The 16,872-nt window shown below is 43.3% G+C and overlaps 1 protein-coding gene across 1 annotated transcript in view; it reads left to right on the forward strand.

Moving 5' to 3' along the window:
• The first annotated feature begins 4,355 nt into the window (after nucleotides 1-4,355).
• The window catches only part of LOC126167194 (leucine-rich repeat-containing protein 15-like), a 151,300-nt gene continuing 138,783 nt past the window's right edge, over nucleotides 4,356-16,872 (forward strand). The window contains exon 1 of the mRNA XM_049920458.1: nucleotides 4,356-4,507. The gene's annotated coding sequence lies outside the window, so the exon portion shown is untranslated. The remainder of the gene's footprint in view (nucleotides 4,508-16,872) is intronic.

Raw genomic sequence — 16,872 nt, forward strand, 5'->3', positions numbered from 1 at the left:
GACCACAAAACTACGACGCCGTTGATATCCAGATTCGCACGATGTTGCACGTCTTGAGCTTGGACTGTTCACTGTTTCTATTTTGCTTCTTTTTTCACAGTTCAGTACACCCTCTTCCTTCCTTCATGCTTGATCTGTGTTCACTTTTTGACGGACTATCCACTGGGCAATCTTACTACAAAATCTGAAGGGGTTGCGATGGGCAGTTTCCCTTGGGAGAGGAAAGTTCATCGCGTACGGCGTACGGCTGTGATGCATCGTACTGCATCTTCAGCAACAGCCGGAGCATTAGTTGGCACCACAGTGATGCAACGAACTGTTACAAATCAGTTCCTTCAAGGTTAGCTCCGAGCCAGATGCCTTATAGCGTCCTTTCAAAATTCAAATGGTTCAAATGGCTCTGAGCACTATGGGACTTAACATCTGAGGCCATCAGTACCCTAGAATTACTTAAACCTAACTAACCTAAGGAGGCAGGTGTGGTGTCACCGCCAGACACCACACTTGCTAGGTGGTAGCTTTAAATCGGCCGCGGTCCATTAGTACATGTCGGACCCGCGTGTCGCCACTGTCAGTAATTGCAGACCGAGCGCCACCACACGGCAGGTCTAGAGAGACGTACTAGGACTCGTCCCAGTTGTACGGACGACTTTGCTAACGACTACACTGACGAAGCCTTTCTCTCATTTGCCGAGAGATAGTTAGAATAGCCTTCAGCTAAGTCCATGGCTACGACCTAGCAAGGCGCCATTAACCATTTCTACAGAGAGTCTCACTTGTATCATCAAGAATGCTGTATACAAATGATGGATTAAAGTTAAGTATTCCAGCAGCTACGTACTTTTCTTTATAGCATTCATTCCGTATCCTTTTTCAGACCTCACGCCAGCCGTTTGTGTAAACGCGTGCCTTTCGGTTACCCGTCACTGTGGACTGGCTGTCTTGTCAGTCCACAACAGCAGGATTCGAACCTGCGACCGTAGCGGTCGCGCGGTTCCAGACTGAAGCGCCTAGCGTCCTTTCCACTGACCCCAAAACCACCACCATTTGCAACTTCAGTGGTATCAAACGAGAGCTCTTTAGAGGGCAGGGTGGCGGTCTGTTGTGTGTTCTGATGAAAGCTGGTTCTGCCTCGGTGCCAGTGATGGTCTTGTGTTGGTTAGAAGAAGGCCAGTTGAGAGCTTGCAACCAACCTGTCAGCGCGTTAAACACAATGGACCTACACCTGGAGTTAAGGTTTGGGGTGCCACTTCGTATGACAGCAGGAGCACCCTCTCGGTGATCTCACGCATCTTCACCGGAAATTTGTGAGTCAATCTGATGATAATGCCTGCGGTGCTCTCATTCCTGCACAGCATACCAGGGAGTGTTTTCCAACAGAATAACGCCCGTCCCCGGTACCTCTGTTGTAGCCCATCGCTCTCTACAGAGTGTCGACGTGTTGTCTTGGCCTGCTCGATCAGCAGATCTGTCTTCAATTGATAACGTATGGGACATAATCGGAAGACAACTCAATGTTTGGACGTCTCCGTCCTGAGCGACCAAGTACAACAGATAACGAACTCCACCCCCCCCCCCCAAACTGACATCCGGCAATGGTGCAACATCATGTATGCACGTTTGGATGCTTGCATTAAACATTCTGGCTATTACACTGGTTATTAATGTAACAGCATTACACATTTGCAATGGCTCATCTTGTGCTTAAATTGATTTGTGATCTTGCAAAGTTAATCACGTAAGTATGCACCCAGAGAAATGTATTCTAGAAATTTCATTACTCTACACTAATTATCTTTTTCCGTCAGTGAGTACATGTTGGTTCAAAATGGTTCAAATGGCTCTGAGCACTATGGGACTTAACATCTGAGGTCATCAGTCCCCTAGAACTTAGAACTACTTAAACCTAACTAAGGACAGCACACACATCCATGCCCGAGGCAGGATTCGAACCTGCGACCGTAGAAGTCGCGCGGTTCCGGACTGAAATGCCTAGAACCGCTCGGCCACCGCGGCCGGCAGTACATGTTAGGAGAGAGATACACTAAACGAAACGAGTTTGATTGTCAAGAGGCCGGTACGTGAAGCCTTCAGTTATAGCCGTCTTGTCGAAAGGCCTCTCATAAGACAAAAATATATTCCGAACACATATAACGCAATGATCTTCTCCATGACAACCAACACGTCCTCGTATTATGAAAACATTGATCATCCCATTCTCTCATGACATCGTGAAAACCATAGATGAAAACTATTAGCTGTATAAACTATTTCTTGACTTCTGAAATGGATTTTACTTTGTAACAGACCAAAGTTTATTATCAAAGTGCAGTTATGAGGTAGAAATCAAAATTTATGACTGGACTGAGAATCTCTGTAGAGAAAATGGAGCATATTATCTAGAATAGATGGTTATCGATAGAAATAGGGGTAACTTCAGGCTTGCCCCACGGAAGTGGCATATGATAGTGACTTAGAAACCTTAGAACTTTTGTAGAAGATGCAGTTATCTATAATGTAGTACCTATGTTAGAAAAGCTGCGCAAATATCGTCAGATTTACTTGTATTTCAAGGTAATGCAAAGATTAACAACTTGTTTTAAATGTACAGAAATATAATTTTGACTTTCCAAAACGAAAAAACGTAATATCTTATGATTACAAAATCAGTCAACTCACACAAATACCTGGGAGTAATAGTTTATAGGGATCTTAGACATGGCTGCGCTTCAGAGAAATCAGCCAACCAGTTGCAAACCAAAGGTTAATTAACCCTTGACCTAGGTTTCGATATTTATAAAAACAAGGCCCACTCCTTCTTAAGAAGATGTTTTTATAAATATCGAAGCCTAAGTCAAGGGCTACATAAACCTATGGTCTTCAACTGGTGGACTGAGTTTTTCAATCTCTTCAATTTTATAGGGATAATGAAATTAATGATTACGTAGGCTCATTCGTAGATAAGACAAGTGTAAACTTGGTTTATTAGCAGGATACTGCGAAAATGCAGTCAGGCTTCAAAGGAGACTGCTTACGAATGCTCTCGCGTCCCATCCCTGAAGTACAAGTGGCCTGTATCAAATAGGGCCAACAAAGTATATCGAGCGTATGCAAAGAAGAGTGGTTCAAATGGTCACAGGATGGATTGAGTCACGGTAGAATGTCATGGAAATGCTGAAAAACCTGAGTTGACAAGCTGTCGAAGGTAGACGCCAAGTCTTTGCTTTCTGTTTAAGCACGACAGAGATGACAATAGCGGACGTAATTCCGCAATACCACAGAAATTGTTATAGAACATCAATTATATCCATTGTGGACTATCTTGTCCGGATTACTAATTAATGAAATTGCGTAACTGCATGCCATGTTACAAGAAAATGAAAGAAAAAAATAACAACAAAAAACGACGATTATAATTTCACAGACAACAGCAATATCGAATGAACGCTCATAATCAAACACTGTGTGCTTACAACATTAACGAAATGAAAACAAAGAGAGCGATAATGAGACTGCCTTAAACTGAAATACTTAAGAGAAGATGACGATCTCAAAGCAGACTGTTCCCGTGCATGCGCATGCCTGCAGTTGACTAGAAATGATTCGCTCCGAAAAGCTTTTGAACTGTGGGGCAAGATACTTCATGAGTTAATGATTTGAAAATTTCTGATGGGCAGTACAAGCTGCGAGGAGAAGAGTATACAAATGGGCACGATCTGCAGTCAAATACAAAATGAAGTTCAGATGACTGGTGAACAGCGCCAAAAGCTTTCCGTTAATAGTTCAACTATTAATGGCCCCGAAATTGACGGTGAGACTTTCTACGAAAAACAAGAGAAACAGAGGTATGAGGTTGTGACAACAAAGTCAAGTGGCTAGGAAACCAGGGTTTACGTAGTAGGCCTTAATTCAGGCGTCATCGTCAACGTCTGTGAGTTTGAAACTAGAGTTGAGTTTTGTTAAGAAGTATTAACGTATTTAGGTGCTACCTTCAACATATTTGTTTTTATTTAGCTTTAGTTCCGTGTCATTTTTGACTGGTTCTGTGGCGATAAGGTGTGAACTCTTAAGAGTTTCTTATATACCGCCGGAACCAAACACTGAGCAAAGATGGTAGCGTTCTGAGCCAGTGCGCTATGCGTGATCATCTATGGTTTGAAATTCCCCTGCGTAGCCACGTCAGTAGTCACACTAGAAAAAAAAACCGGTATTGACAAAGGAAAAGAGAGAAAAAAAACATCGTCTGTTGTGTTTGTTTGCGCGACGTGTGAAAGGTGCGCTGCGTAATAGGAAATTGCGTCCGTCATAGCACGGCGGGCGGAGTGTGCAGTCTTTCCGCTGGAGGTGTTTGAAGGACGATAAAGGCAGAAGACAGGAGGGGGGAACCTGCAGCTAACCTTTAGAAAAGTTGTCAGTCGTGAAGAGCGAAGTGTTGTGTGGAGAGGTGTTCGTCTCCTTCCCTAAGCTGGTTTTTGCGTGCATCTTGGAAGTACTGCCAGTAATCACGGTAAGTATTTTTATCTCAGCCGACGCACTTTAAGCTACATCTTTGGTTAGATCTGCAAACAACAATCAGGTACAGCCATGCGTACGTCAGCGCGGTACTGAGATGCTGGAAAGAAACGCTCAGATTATCTATCTTCCAAATATTTGGTGTCTTAATGTCTGAATCTGTAAATTTGTTGCCTGAATCTCTGGCTGAGTTTCAAAAGCGTTGTCACTAATTTCCGAAGGATAGGGAAATAAATGTAGCTCCCGAGAGAAAATTATTTGCATTTGGTGATATACCATGCAATAACTGAACACTTCTGTCATACACAGAGTTATTAATCTTATTTTATGCACAGCAGGCTGTAATACTTGCAACAATAGTAGTTCAAAACATCGACTGACGTTTATTTGATAAGAAGACCGTCATTTTCATAGGAAGCGTCTGTCTCAAAACGTTTCGAGATGTTGCAGTGCGTTCATTAAAACTTCAGTGCGAGATTCGCCAACCTTCACCTGGTCCAACAATATCAGTGATGGCATAATTTTATAGCGCAATAGCGAGATAACATCAACGAGGACAATATAATTTCCTGGACACGCTGTCCACTGGAAAATAATGTTACTTTTCACTCAATACGTAGTTCAAAGCGAAAGCGAAAAAGATTGCAGTGACTGTTGTCGTGATTGGACTGTTACTTTTCACTCAATACGTAGTTCAAAGCGAAAGCGAAAAAGATTGCAGTGACTGTTGTCGTGATTGGACTATCATCGGAAACATTGTACTTAAAGAATTGTATCCACCTGCAGAATGTCAGCGACACATTATCATGACATAGAAACGCGCATTTCTTGAAATTGATGGTAAATAGGTCACTGCTTATCGAAAATGTTTGGATAAATACATGTTCCAATTGCTCAGATTTAATTATGAAAAATGAGAAATACAGTCACAGTTATTTCATCTGAATCCATTCGCTGCAAACCATTCTGAAGAGCATGGCAGAGTTTTCTTCTCATTGTACCATATACTAATGATTCCTCCCGCTCCATTCGCACATGGAGCGAAGTAGAATGGTTTTTAAATGCCCTCGTGCATCTAATCTTGTTTTTAGTCCAACCTTGTCCTCGTGAGCCCTATGGGAGCAAGACATAAGGGCTGTAGTGTAATGTTATATTCTTAATTTTACACTGTTCCCTGTAACTTTATGACATGCATTTTGCGAAGTAATTGACATCTTATCTTCATACGTCTGCTACTTCAGGTTTTTCGGCATTTCTGTAACGCTCACCCATGAGTCAAGCAGACGTATGACCAATTGTATTAGGATGACCGTTGTATTAGGATGTTTTTATAGACCACCAGCATCCGCAACAAACGTCGCAAAACGTTTCTGGGAAAGTCTTGAGTATATAGGAAGTAAATATCCAAATTATCCGTTAGTTATAGGTGGAGACTTTAATAGCATCCATTGACACGTTTATCACAGGGGGCAGAAGCAAAGATTCGTGTGAAGTTATTCTAGGAGTGCTCTCAAGATACAACCTTGAGCAATTGGTTAGAAAACCAACTCGAGATGGGAACATATTAGATGTCTTGGCGTCAAACAGACCTGATCTTTTTTTGGAAGTTAATCTAGAAGAAGGTATTAGCGACCATAATGTCTTGGCTTCCATGTCAGTGGGAGTTGAAAAAAAAAATCAATGAAACAGTGTAGAGTTTTATTGTTTGGGAAAGCAAATAAAATTGGGACACAAAAATACTGAGCATCTTTGGTCGGAATTTAAAGGTATTGTTCACCATGTGCTAGAGGAATATGTACCTAGCAAAAGTATAAGTGAGGGAAAGGAGCCACCTTGGTACAACAAACATATTAGGAAGTTGTTGAGAAAGCAGAGAATTTTGCACTGTCGTTTTAAACGTAGTCACTGCCCTACCGACAAACAGATATTATGCGAAATGAAAGCAGCTGTCAGAAGGACAATGAGAGATTCTTTTAACGAATTTGAAAGCAATATTTTATCTGCAGATTCTAAAAATAACCCCAAAAAATTTTGGTCGTACGTAAAAGCTATGAACGCTACAAATAATTCAATACCTTCTCTTGCTGACAGTACGGGTAATGTAACTGATGATGATAAACAGAAGGCCGAAATTCTGAACCTAGCTTTCAAAAATTCGTTTACGGTAGAGGACTGCAGCACCATTCCCCCTTTCAATTATCGAACAAACGAAAGGATGACTGACATAATGTTTAGTGTATCTGGGACTGTAAAACAGTTAAGATCCTTAAACGCCAGGAAGGTATCTGGCCCAGACGGTATCCCCGTAAGATTTTATGTTGACTATGCTACAAATATAGCACCATTCTTATCCATCATCTATCAGAGACCATTGGAACAGCAGAAAGTTCCACGGGACTGGAAGAAGGCCCAGGTCAAAGCAATCTATAAAAAGGGTAGAAAATCGGATGCGCATAATTACCAGCCAATTTCACTAACATCGATTTGTTGCAGAATCATGGAACATATTTTGTGTTCAGACGTAATGACCTTTCTAGACTCTGAGAAGCTCATCTGCAGAAACCAGCACGGTTTTGGGAAACAGCGGTCATGCGAGACACAATTGGCCCTCTTTGTGCATGATATACAAGAGGCTCTAGATACCGGCTCCCAGGATGATGCCATATTTCTCGACTTTCGAAAGGCGTTCGACTCAGTTCCGCACTGCCGCTTGCTACAAAAAGTGCGCGCTTACGGTCTATCCGATGACATATGCCGTTGGATAGAAAGTTTTCTAACAGACAGGAAGCAGTATGTCGTCCTGAACGGGGTGACTTCAACAGAAACAAGCGTAACTTCAGGTGTGCCCCAGGGCAGCGTAATAGGTCCTCTGCTCTTTACGATTTACATAAACGATCTGGTTGATGGTATTGACAGCTGCTTTAGTCTGTTTGCCGATGATGCTGTAGTCTACAGGAAAGTAGTATCACACGAAAGTTGTGAACAAATCAATGAGTATTTGCAGAAAATAAATGTGTGGTGTAATGAGTGGCAGTTGCCTCTCAATATTAGTAAGTGTAACCTTCTGCGTATAACAAGGCGAAAATCCCCACTAACGTACGAGTACAAAATAAATGTCCAGTCTTTGGAAGCGGTAACGTCCGTCAAGTATCTCGGTGTGACTATTCGAAATGACCTCAAATGGAATAATCAGATAACACAAGTAACAGGTAAGGCGAAATCTAGATTGAGGTTTATTGGTAGAATCCTGAAGCGATGCAGACCTTCAACAAAGGAAATAGCTTACAATACGTTAGTTCGTCCAGTCTTGGGGTACTGTTCGTCTGTATGTGACCCTTACCAGTTGGGTCTGATTCAAGAGATTGAGAAGGTCCAAAGAAGAGCGGCAAGATTCGTGACTGGTACATTTAGCCATCGCGAGAGCGTTACAAATCTCATAGAAAGTTTGAAGTGGGACACTCTTGCACATTGACGGCGCGCTAATCGGAAGGGGCTACTCACTAAATTCCGAAATCCGATCTTCACCTAGGATGCAGAGCATGTATTATTACCACCAACTTTCAGCTCGTACTGATGCGTTCAGACAGTCGTTTTTCCCTCGCGCGATCCGCGAGTGGAACAGAGGAGGGGGGGGGGGGGGAATATGACTTTGGCGCGAATTGTGCCCTCCGCCACACACCGCATGGTGGCTAATGGAGTATATATGTAGATGTAGAATTGTTCTGTCTTTTCGATACATTCAGTATCTCCTGTGATTCCCATCTGATATGGATTCACACACTTTAGTAATATTTTGGGATTGGACGCACAAGTACGTCTCCTTGAGTTGACTGGTTTCAATTATGGCTTATTGATATTATAGTCATAACATATATTTTGTGAAATATAAAATTTTACACTTCCGAACTTTGAAGCTAATTGCCAGTCTTTGCTCCGCTTTTTGAAAAAAGCTTATCAAGGTCTGACTCCATATTTGAGCAGCTTTTTTTTTTTCAGATAGGACTTCACCGTAGAAACTTGACGCGCAAGTCGCCGAAGTGGCGTCAAATCTAAACACTTGCACCAGGCGAACGGTCTACTCGACGGGAGGCCCTAGTCACACGACATCGTAGAAACTAGCGGAACCTGGTGGTCTTGTGGCAAAGTGCATGTCTAGAAACCGAAAGCTCACGGGATCGTCTCCCGTTTGGGGCAGAGAATTTTTCATTCTGCCATAAACATAACCTTCGCCCACAGTGATCTGAGAATTCTGCGGGAACTAAACGTGGTTCGGAATTCACGTCCCATTGTAGATCCCCCCGTTCCCCAGTTTTCCCCAGTGCGATTACTCTGTCATATTTTTAATGGCTTGACATGCGCTGATGCACAATTTCGCAGTAATCCACTTGATAATGGCCACGCGATCGAAGCTGCAATATTCGTATTTAACAACATAATTTTACAGAAAAAGGCCATGGTGTCCTTTGAAGAATTTTACTTGACTGAACTTAACGAGACATTACTCTTATAGATAACTTCATCGTCTGCATAATGCCTTCAGGTTATTATTAATGTCGGTTAACCGACTTTTGTGGGAACATAATTGCCGGTTGGTAATACTGTAATTCAGTGAGCTTGATAGGTCCTAAAAAAGATCTGTGGAAAACAGATAATACTGAAACGAAAGACTGCCCAAATATACTCAAGATAATATTGCTAGCTGCAGGATTAATAAGAACGGTGGAATATTTTCATCCCCATTTTCACTGATAGGTACCACCTTGCTAGAAGTCCGGACTTCATATTACAGAAGATGCGTTATTAATACGGAACTGAAACACTGATTTCTCTTATTGGCATTTGAATTTGCCAATCTTTGTGATGGATATTTTTAAGAGTATTCGGGTGATTGTTATTCCTACTGTAAACAGAAAAAGAGCACACTATGAGAACATGCGTGTCATCGGATAAGGTAAAAAGACACTTGTGTTAACTCACTTGTCTTGCGTAAGATTACTTTAACGTAACTACCGCATAGTAATCGAACCCAAACAAGAGCAGACGCCTCTGCCGAACACATGTTTACATTCGTGTTTTTTAAACTGCGGATTACGCAAAAAACAATTTATTTCAGTTTACCCACGCATATTTCGATATATATGTGTCACCTTCTATGGTATCTCGATTTATTTATGATATTACATCACTTGTTAAATTGGCCTGTTTTTATGCCTTTTAATCGTTTTGACAGCATATGTTTTCGGTGTTTACAACCCGCAAGAGACGCACACCTGGACGAAACACATGAAATGACGTGACGTGCTGTCAAAACGATAAAAAAGGCATAAAAACAAGCCAAGTAATATAATTTCCAAAAAAATGTCAAATGTGTATGAAATCTTATGGGACTTAACTGCTAAGGTCATCAGTCCCTAAGCTTATGCACTACTTAACGTAAATTATCCTAAGGACAAACACACACACCCATGCCCGAGGGAGGACTCGAACCTCCGCCGGGACCAGCCGCACAGTCCATTACTGCAGCGCCTTAGACCGCTCGGGTAATCCCGCGCGGCTATAATTTCAGAAATAAATGGAGACCCACAGAAGATGACACATGGATGTCGAAATACGTTTGGATAAAGGAATGTTCAAAATGTTAAATAGAAATACTTCGTGTTTTGGCGTAAGACAGTGTTTAAAAAACGTAACTTTAATTCGCAAATAGGGACGAAATCTTTTCCGAAGGGACTGATTAAGTGTTGAGTGCAGACGATATAACGAATGTGTGGAAAGTGTAATACTTCGTTGGTGATTACGATTGAAGACAGTTTAGAAGTGAGTCTTTACCATCCAGTTTCGTTGCGTTGTTGATGAGGATTGTGGCAGACAAGGGGAAACTGTTTTGGGGCGCTGGTGCAGAAGCTGCAGGGGGTTACGTACCCTTATTTAGTGTTGTCATCCGACAGGCAGAGGGTTACAACACTCTCAGCAGTACACTACAAAGGTTTCGAGGCTGGATTAATACGAGGGAAGTTCAATAAGTAATGCAACACTTGCCGGCCGTAGTGGCCGAGCGGTTGTAGGCGCTTCAGTCTGGAACCGCGCGACCGCTACGGTCGCAGGTTCGAATCCTGCCTCGGGCATGGATGTGTGTAATGTCCTTAGGTTAGTTAGGTTTAAGTAGTTCTAAGTTCTAGGGGACTGATGACCTCAGCTGTTAAGTCCCATAGTTCTCAGAGCCATTTGAACCAATGCAACACTTGTTTTTTTCTTCTGCCTATTTCGTTTGAAAAAATGCGGAATTTGTTGTGGAAAATCATGGAATATTCCCGCTTGAGCCCCTGTAAGTTCATGAACTGGCCATAGGTGACAGCGCTATTCGTACCCTTCAAAATGGCGTGTTGTAACTGAGGTGCGTTCCAAGCAGACAGCTGTCATTGAGTTTTATTTGGCGGAAAACCAGAGCAATGCTGATGTTCACAGGCGCTAACAATATGTCTACGGGTACCTGGCAGTTAACAAAACCACTGTAAGTCGTTGGGCGAGGCCTATGTCATCATCGCCAAAAGATTTCGCAAACTTGTGTGGTCTCCCAAACACACTGTGACTTCTGCAATGTTGAAATGTTCGGACACTCATTCGAGGTGATCGACGGATTACATTCAAGCACGTGGCTGCACAACTGGACGTCTCAGTTGGTGATTCCGACACACTCGCTCACCGGTTGGGATACTCAAGGGCTCAAGGGCGTGTATCTGCTGGGTTCCTAAGAGAAGACCAAAATGAGCAACGAAGGACCACCAGTGCGGAATTGCTTGCGAGTGACAATTGTTTGTCGAACATCGTCATATGCAATGAAACATGGGTTCATCACTTGTAACCGGAAATGAAACAGCAATCCATGGAGCGGTGCCACACCACCTAACCTCCGAAGAAAAAGTTTAAAGCCGCACCCACAGCCGCTAAAGTCATGGCGATGGTTTTCTGGGACTCTGTTTGATGCCGTCCCTCATTGTGCAACGATCAAGTCGAAAGTGTGTTGTGCTATCCTTAGGAAGTTGAAGAAACGAATTCAGCTTGTTCGTCGCCACAAAAATGCAATCGAACTTTTCCTTCTCATGACAACGCAAGGCCTCACGCAAGTTCGCACTCCCGGGAGGAGGTCACAAACCTTCATTGGACTTTTCTTCCTCATGCACCCTACAGCCCGGATCTTCCGCCTTCCGACTTCCATCGGTTTGGCCCATTGAAGGATACGCTCCACAGGAAGCAGTGTGTGGATCACAGAGAGCAAGACGTTGGCTCCACGTGGTACTACGTGGGCTTACAGTGCCTCCCAATAAGGTGGCGTAAGACCGTCACATTGAACAGAGATTATGTTGAAAAATAGGACTTAGCAGCCAAAAGAATGAGGAATCAAATGGTGTATTGGAACGCTGAATAAAACCAACCTGCTTTCAGAAAAAAAATGTGGTGCATTATTTACTGAAGGCCCCCTCGTAAATAATAGAGGAACGTTAAGATGGTGCCATAAATACTACAAGTGTTTGTTCAACATAGTCTCCCCCTCCCCCACTTGAGTAGAACGCACAGCACGATCATACAACCACGTGAAACGGTCAGAAAACTCCTTCTTCTCCAGAGAAGAACTGTCTGCGTTTTGCATTTGAATAGAGTAGCGGCAGAAGTTCACGAGTCGCTGCTATTGTTCGCCGGCCAGAGTGGCCGAGCGGTTCTAGGCGCTACAGTCTGGAACCGCGCGACTGCTACGGTCGCAGGTTCGAATCTTGCCTCGAGCATGGATGTGTGTGATGTCCTTAGGTTAGTTAGGTTTAAGTAATTCTAAGTTCTAGGGGACATGACCACAGCAGTTCAGTCCCATAGTGCTCAGAGCCATTTGAACCATTTGCTGTTGTTCGGGAGTCAAGGAGTGCGAGGCAGACTTTGCACACACTTTTCTCTTCTTCGAAACATTCTGGAGAATGTCTTCAACACTTGATGTAGGAACGTTGTCCCACTGCGATTTGTGACCCAACGACGTTGATCCACTACAGGTCGCACGTCCAGTAGTATAGGACAGACGTAGGGCAAAATGCATTCTTGTACTTAAACATACATCTCCAAAAATGGTACAGCTAAAATAGTAAAACTTGAGACTACTATGTACAACATAATGCTTCGTATTCTATCCAATTTTTGTTTGAAAATGCATATCGACATACATTTTATAAGGATTTGAATTTTTAATTATCATTGTTTCTATAATGTACCTTTTTCTAGTAACCTAACCAAACAATAAAACTGGAATTTCGCAGTTTACATCGGCATAAGAGGGCAATAAAACGTGGAACGGATCTTTGTTTTAAGGTCATAGCTGCTTTTAAATTATTTTTTTAGTTTTCTCAGATTTTAATGGAAATCTTTTCTCGGAGAAAAGATAACGAAAATGTACTGCACAGCAGTATTCAGTAAGTAATCCCAAATTTCAGAATGTTGGCTTTCCTGAGAAAATATACGTAATAGCTCAAAACCTCAGTTTACGGCAATTCTCATTTAAAGTTTTTATTTTCAATTTTTGACAATATCGCTATACCTCTAGTGACTAATGTGTCCACATCCATAATCTTTAATCTGTTTCTCGTCTTTTTGGAGCATTCTCTTCCCCTTCCTCTTTTGCCTAGCCAGCTTTTGCGTTTTTTTTTTTTTTTTTCTTCTGCTGCCTGATTTTTATTTTATTTATTCGTATGGCTCACATGCAGTTTAAAAATACAGGTATATAAGATCAGTAATACTATGTGTAACAGGAATATGAAAATATAGTACTGCATATAAGACTAAATGTCAATATCTAAGTTCCTAAGCCAGGTAAGAGCCGTATCATCAGCTTTCATGAGGTCGCTTCAACTCGCCTGGTAAGAACGCAAGGGGCAGTCATCTCTAACGTGCTTGACTGCCTGGTGCGGTGCCCCACAGTCACAAACCGGAGACTCTGTAGCACGCCATTTGTAAGGAGAGTCCGCACATCGCCCATGCACAGTGTAAGCTCTGTTCAATGTGACTCTTAGTTTTCTGTCGAGTTGTGTGCCAGCAGTATCATAGTTATAATTTATAACGTATAGGCAGCCAGACCAGATATTGCATTTCCTGGCTACATAGATGCAGACAAATCAAAATCTAAAATTTTCTGCCTGAGCTTTGTCCAGTCGCGCTCCATCGATGCTTCTGAGTATCTTAAGCGTGAATGCGCCCGGGTGGAAGCCTAATCTCTGCAAGCACTTAATCCTACCTACGTTTCCACCACTGAACACTAAACAGGCATCACATGCAGTCATCTACGCAACAGTGACACGAATACTGTTTTGATCGACGCATTGTAGCTCTCATTTGTATTCTGTGTTTTCCCACTTACACAGTTTTTAAGCAGTTTGGGAGTGGCCTGGTATCTGAAAGCTGGTTTCATAACACCTGAAATAGCAAGTGGTAAACCATGTTTGTGGCTTTATGGCTGCCACCACTGGCTTCTGCCTGTAGATTAGGTCAGTGACTTTGTCGAAAATAATTGTTTCTCACACTTAGGAGCAGCATCTGTAACACAGTTCTTTAAGTTTCCTGCAGCTTTTACTCGCGGGATTTGAGACTTTCTCACGTTTTTGAATATGCGTCCACTGTTACGACCCAGTTCGAGCAAAACAGGTTGACATGTGCAAAACTAAACACTGAAATAAGTTTATAGCACATGTTATTCAAACAAACGACATTGTAAACAAAGGAGCAAGCGAAGGTAATCTTCCTCACAGCCCGCATCTCGTGGTCGTGCGGTAGCGTTCTCGCTTCCCACGCCCGGGTTCCCGGGTTCGATTCCCGGCGGGGTCAGGGATTTTCTCTGCCTCGTGATGGCTGGGTGTTGTGTGCTGTTCTTAGGTTAGTTAGGTTTAAGTAGTTCTAAGTTCTAGGGGACTGATGACCATAGATGTTAAGTCCCATAGTGCTCAGAGCCATTTAACCATTTGACCTTCCTCACAGCCTTCTAGACTCATCTGAGGTATGTTTAGACTGTGTGAACGAAAAATTAAAGCCGCACGGGATTACCCGAGCGGTCTTAGACGCTGCAGTCATGGACTGTGCGGCTGGTCCCGGCGGATGTTCGAGATCTTCCTTCGGGCATTGGTGTGTGTGTTTGTCCTTAGGATAATTTACGGTAAGTAGTGTGTAAGCTTAGGGACTGATGACCTTAGCAGTTAAGTCCCATAAGATTTCGCACACATTTGAACATTTTTTGAAAAATTGAAGCACAAAACATTTCTAGCGTAGAGAAGGTGTGGATCACAACGTAGGAAAGGGGGCGTGGCAGGCGCAGACGCCCAAACAGACTGTTTTAAAACATATTTCTAGCCGGAATCCGATTATGAAAGGTTGCGATCTTATTCTTAAACAATCAATCTAATAAATTATGCAAAAGATGCGATTATTTCGCAGTTTTGCCCTTCATCTGACCTTAACACTGCCTGCTCACAACTACCTGGTCGAATGTATTTCTCTTGCTCACTGTTGTTATTCGTAGTTCAACCTGCTACTGTAGTTACTGCGCTGATGTCGCTTGTACGCCAAATGTAAAATCTACCTCGGAACTTTTTGGACGGACTGTGTAATAACATGGTTTACTCCCCAGGGGAGCCGAGAGCGCTAACGCGCTGCGTCCTGGACTCGGGTAGGCGCGCAGGTCCCGGATCGAATCCGCCTGGCGGATTAACGACGAGGGCCGGTGTGTCGGCCCTGCCTGGGTGTGGTTTTTAGCGGTTTTCCACATCCCGCTAGGTGAATACCGGTCTGGTCCCCACGTTCCGCCTCAACTCCACGCGTCGCAGACATTTGAAACACGTCCGCACTATTTCCCGATTAACACTAGACGCAGACAGTTGGGGTACACTGATTCCGTCCTGGGGGGCGGGGGGAGGGGGGGGGGTACGGGATGGCGGCAGGAAGAGCATCCGGCCATCCCAACGACTAACATTGCCAAATCCGTTGTAACCACGCCGACCGTGAGATCGCTGCGGGACTATGGCGTAAGTGAAAGAAAGAAAGTTGTAATAACATGGTTTGATAAGCCCGGAACGCTACCTTTTACTGCCCTCGAACACGGAAGTGCCTTTAGTGCAATACTTTTATAGCAGTTGGGTATCCAAAAAAGAGAACACAAGTGAATAATATGTCGTTATGTAAGCACAGGGTTGCGTAAGAAACGGTCAGACAATGCGCGTTGCTGTAGCTGTCCTCAGTTTAATTTGTGGCTGCGCATGCTGTGCAGTGTGTGTATGAGAAGAAGTGGCAGGAGGGGCAAATGTCAACAGAGGCGAAACAAGCGAGGCGTCCCACGGCGGCCTTTTGTTCTGCCGAGACGCGCGCGAACGCATTCAGGCCGCGCGGCGGTCGTCGCACGATAAGCGTGTGTGTTTTCGCCAATAGGACACTTAGTAGGGAACGACAGACCGACAGCGACTTGCGCAAGCGGGAAGTCCCGCAATGCTAATAACAGGTCGTCACCTTGGCGTGGTTACACCTGCCGGTTACACCTGCACTCGTCCGTATTGCACCGAGAGCGAAACAGGTTCCACAGCAACGGAAATGTAATTGTAAGAACACACTTGTACACAGAATAGAACAATTTGCTACAGACATTGTAGAGCGACTGTCTGTAGAAATGTAGCCAGACACTGTATAAAGACAGTCTAGAACTCTAGATACTTTGTGTCGTGTACACTTTTGAATGCCTTGTTCCTTGATATTTGCGAAATATGGCCTTCCTTGTTGGGATAGCGGCTTGTGCAGTGAGAATAGATAGCGACATAAATCGAAAGACTAGACGATGGTGGAAATGTGAATTGTTCGCGGAAGGGCCTCGTTTCTGCAGTAATTTACGTCTACATCTACGTGATTACTCTGCTATTCACAATAAAGTGCCTGGCAGAGGGTTCAATGAGCCACCTTTATGCTGTCTCTCTACCGTTCCACTCTCGAACGGCACACGGGAAAAACGAGCAGTTAAATTTTTCTGTGCGAGTCCTGATTTATTTTATCGCGATGATCATTTCTCCCTATGTAGGTGGGTGGGTATTGGTGTGACTTGAGCAATTTTCCAATCTTTAGGTACGGATCTTTCTGTGAGCGAGTGGTTGTATATAATTGCTAAATATGGAGCTATTTTATCAGCATACCTGACTGGTACACAATCTGGACCGGAGGCCTTGCCTTTATTAAGTGATTTAAGCTGCTTTGTTACACCGAGGATATCTACTTCTATGCTTCTAATCTTGGCAGTTGTTCTTGATTGGAATTCAGGAATATTTATTTCGTCTTCTTTGGTGAAACAGTTTCGGAAAA

The sequence above is a fragment of the Schistocerca cancellata genome, chromosome 1, assembly GCF_023864275.1.
Source record: "Schistocerca cancellata isolate TAMUIC-IGC-003103 chromosome 1, iqSchCanc2.1, whole genome shotgun sequence".
NCBI lineage: Eukaryota > Metazoa > Arthropoda > Insecta > Orthoptera > Acrididae > Schistocerca > Schistocerca cancellata.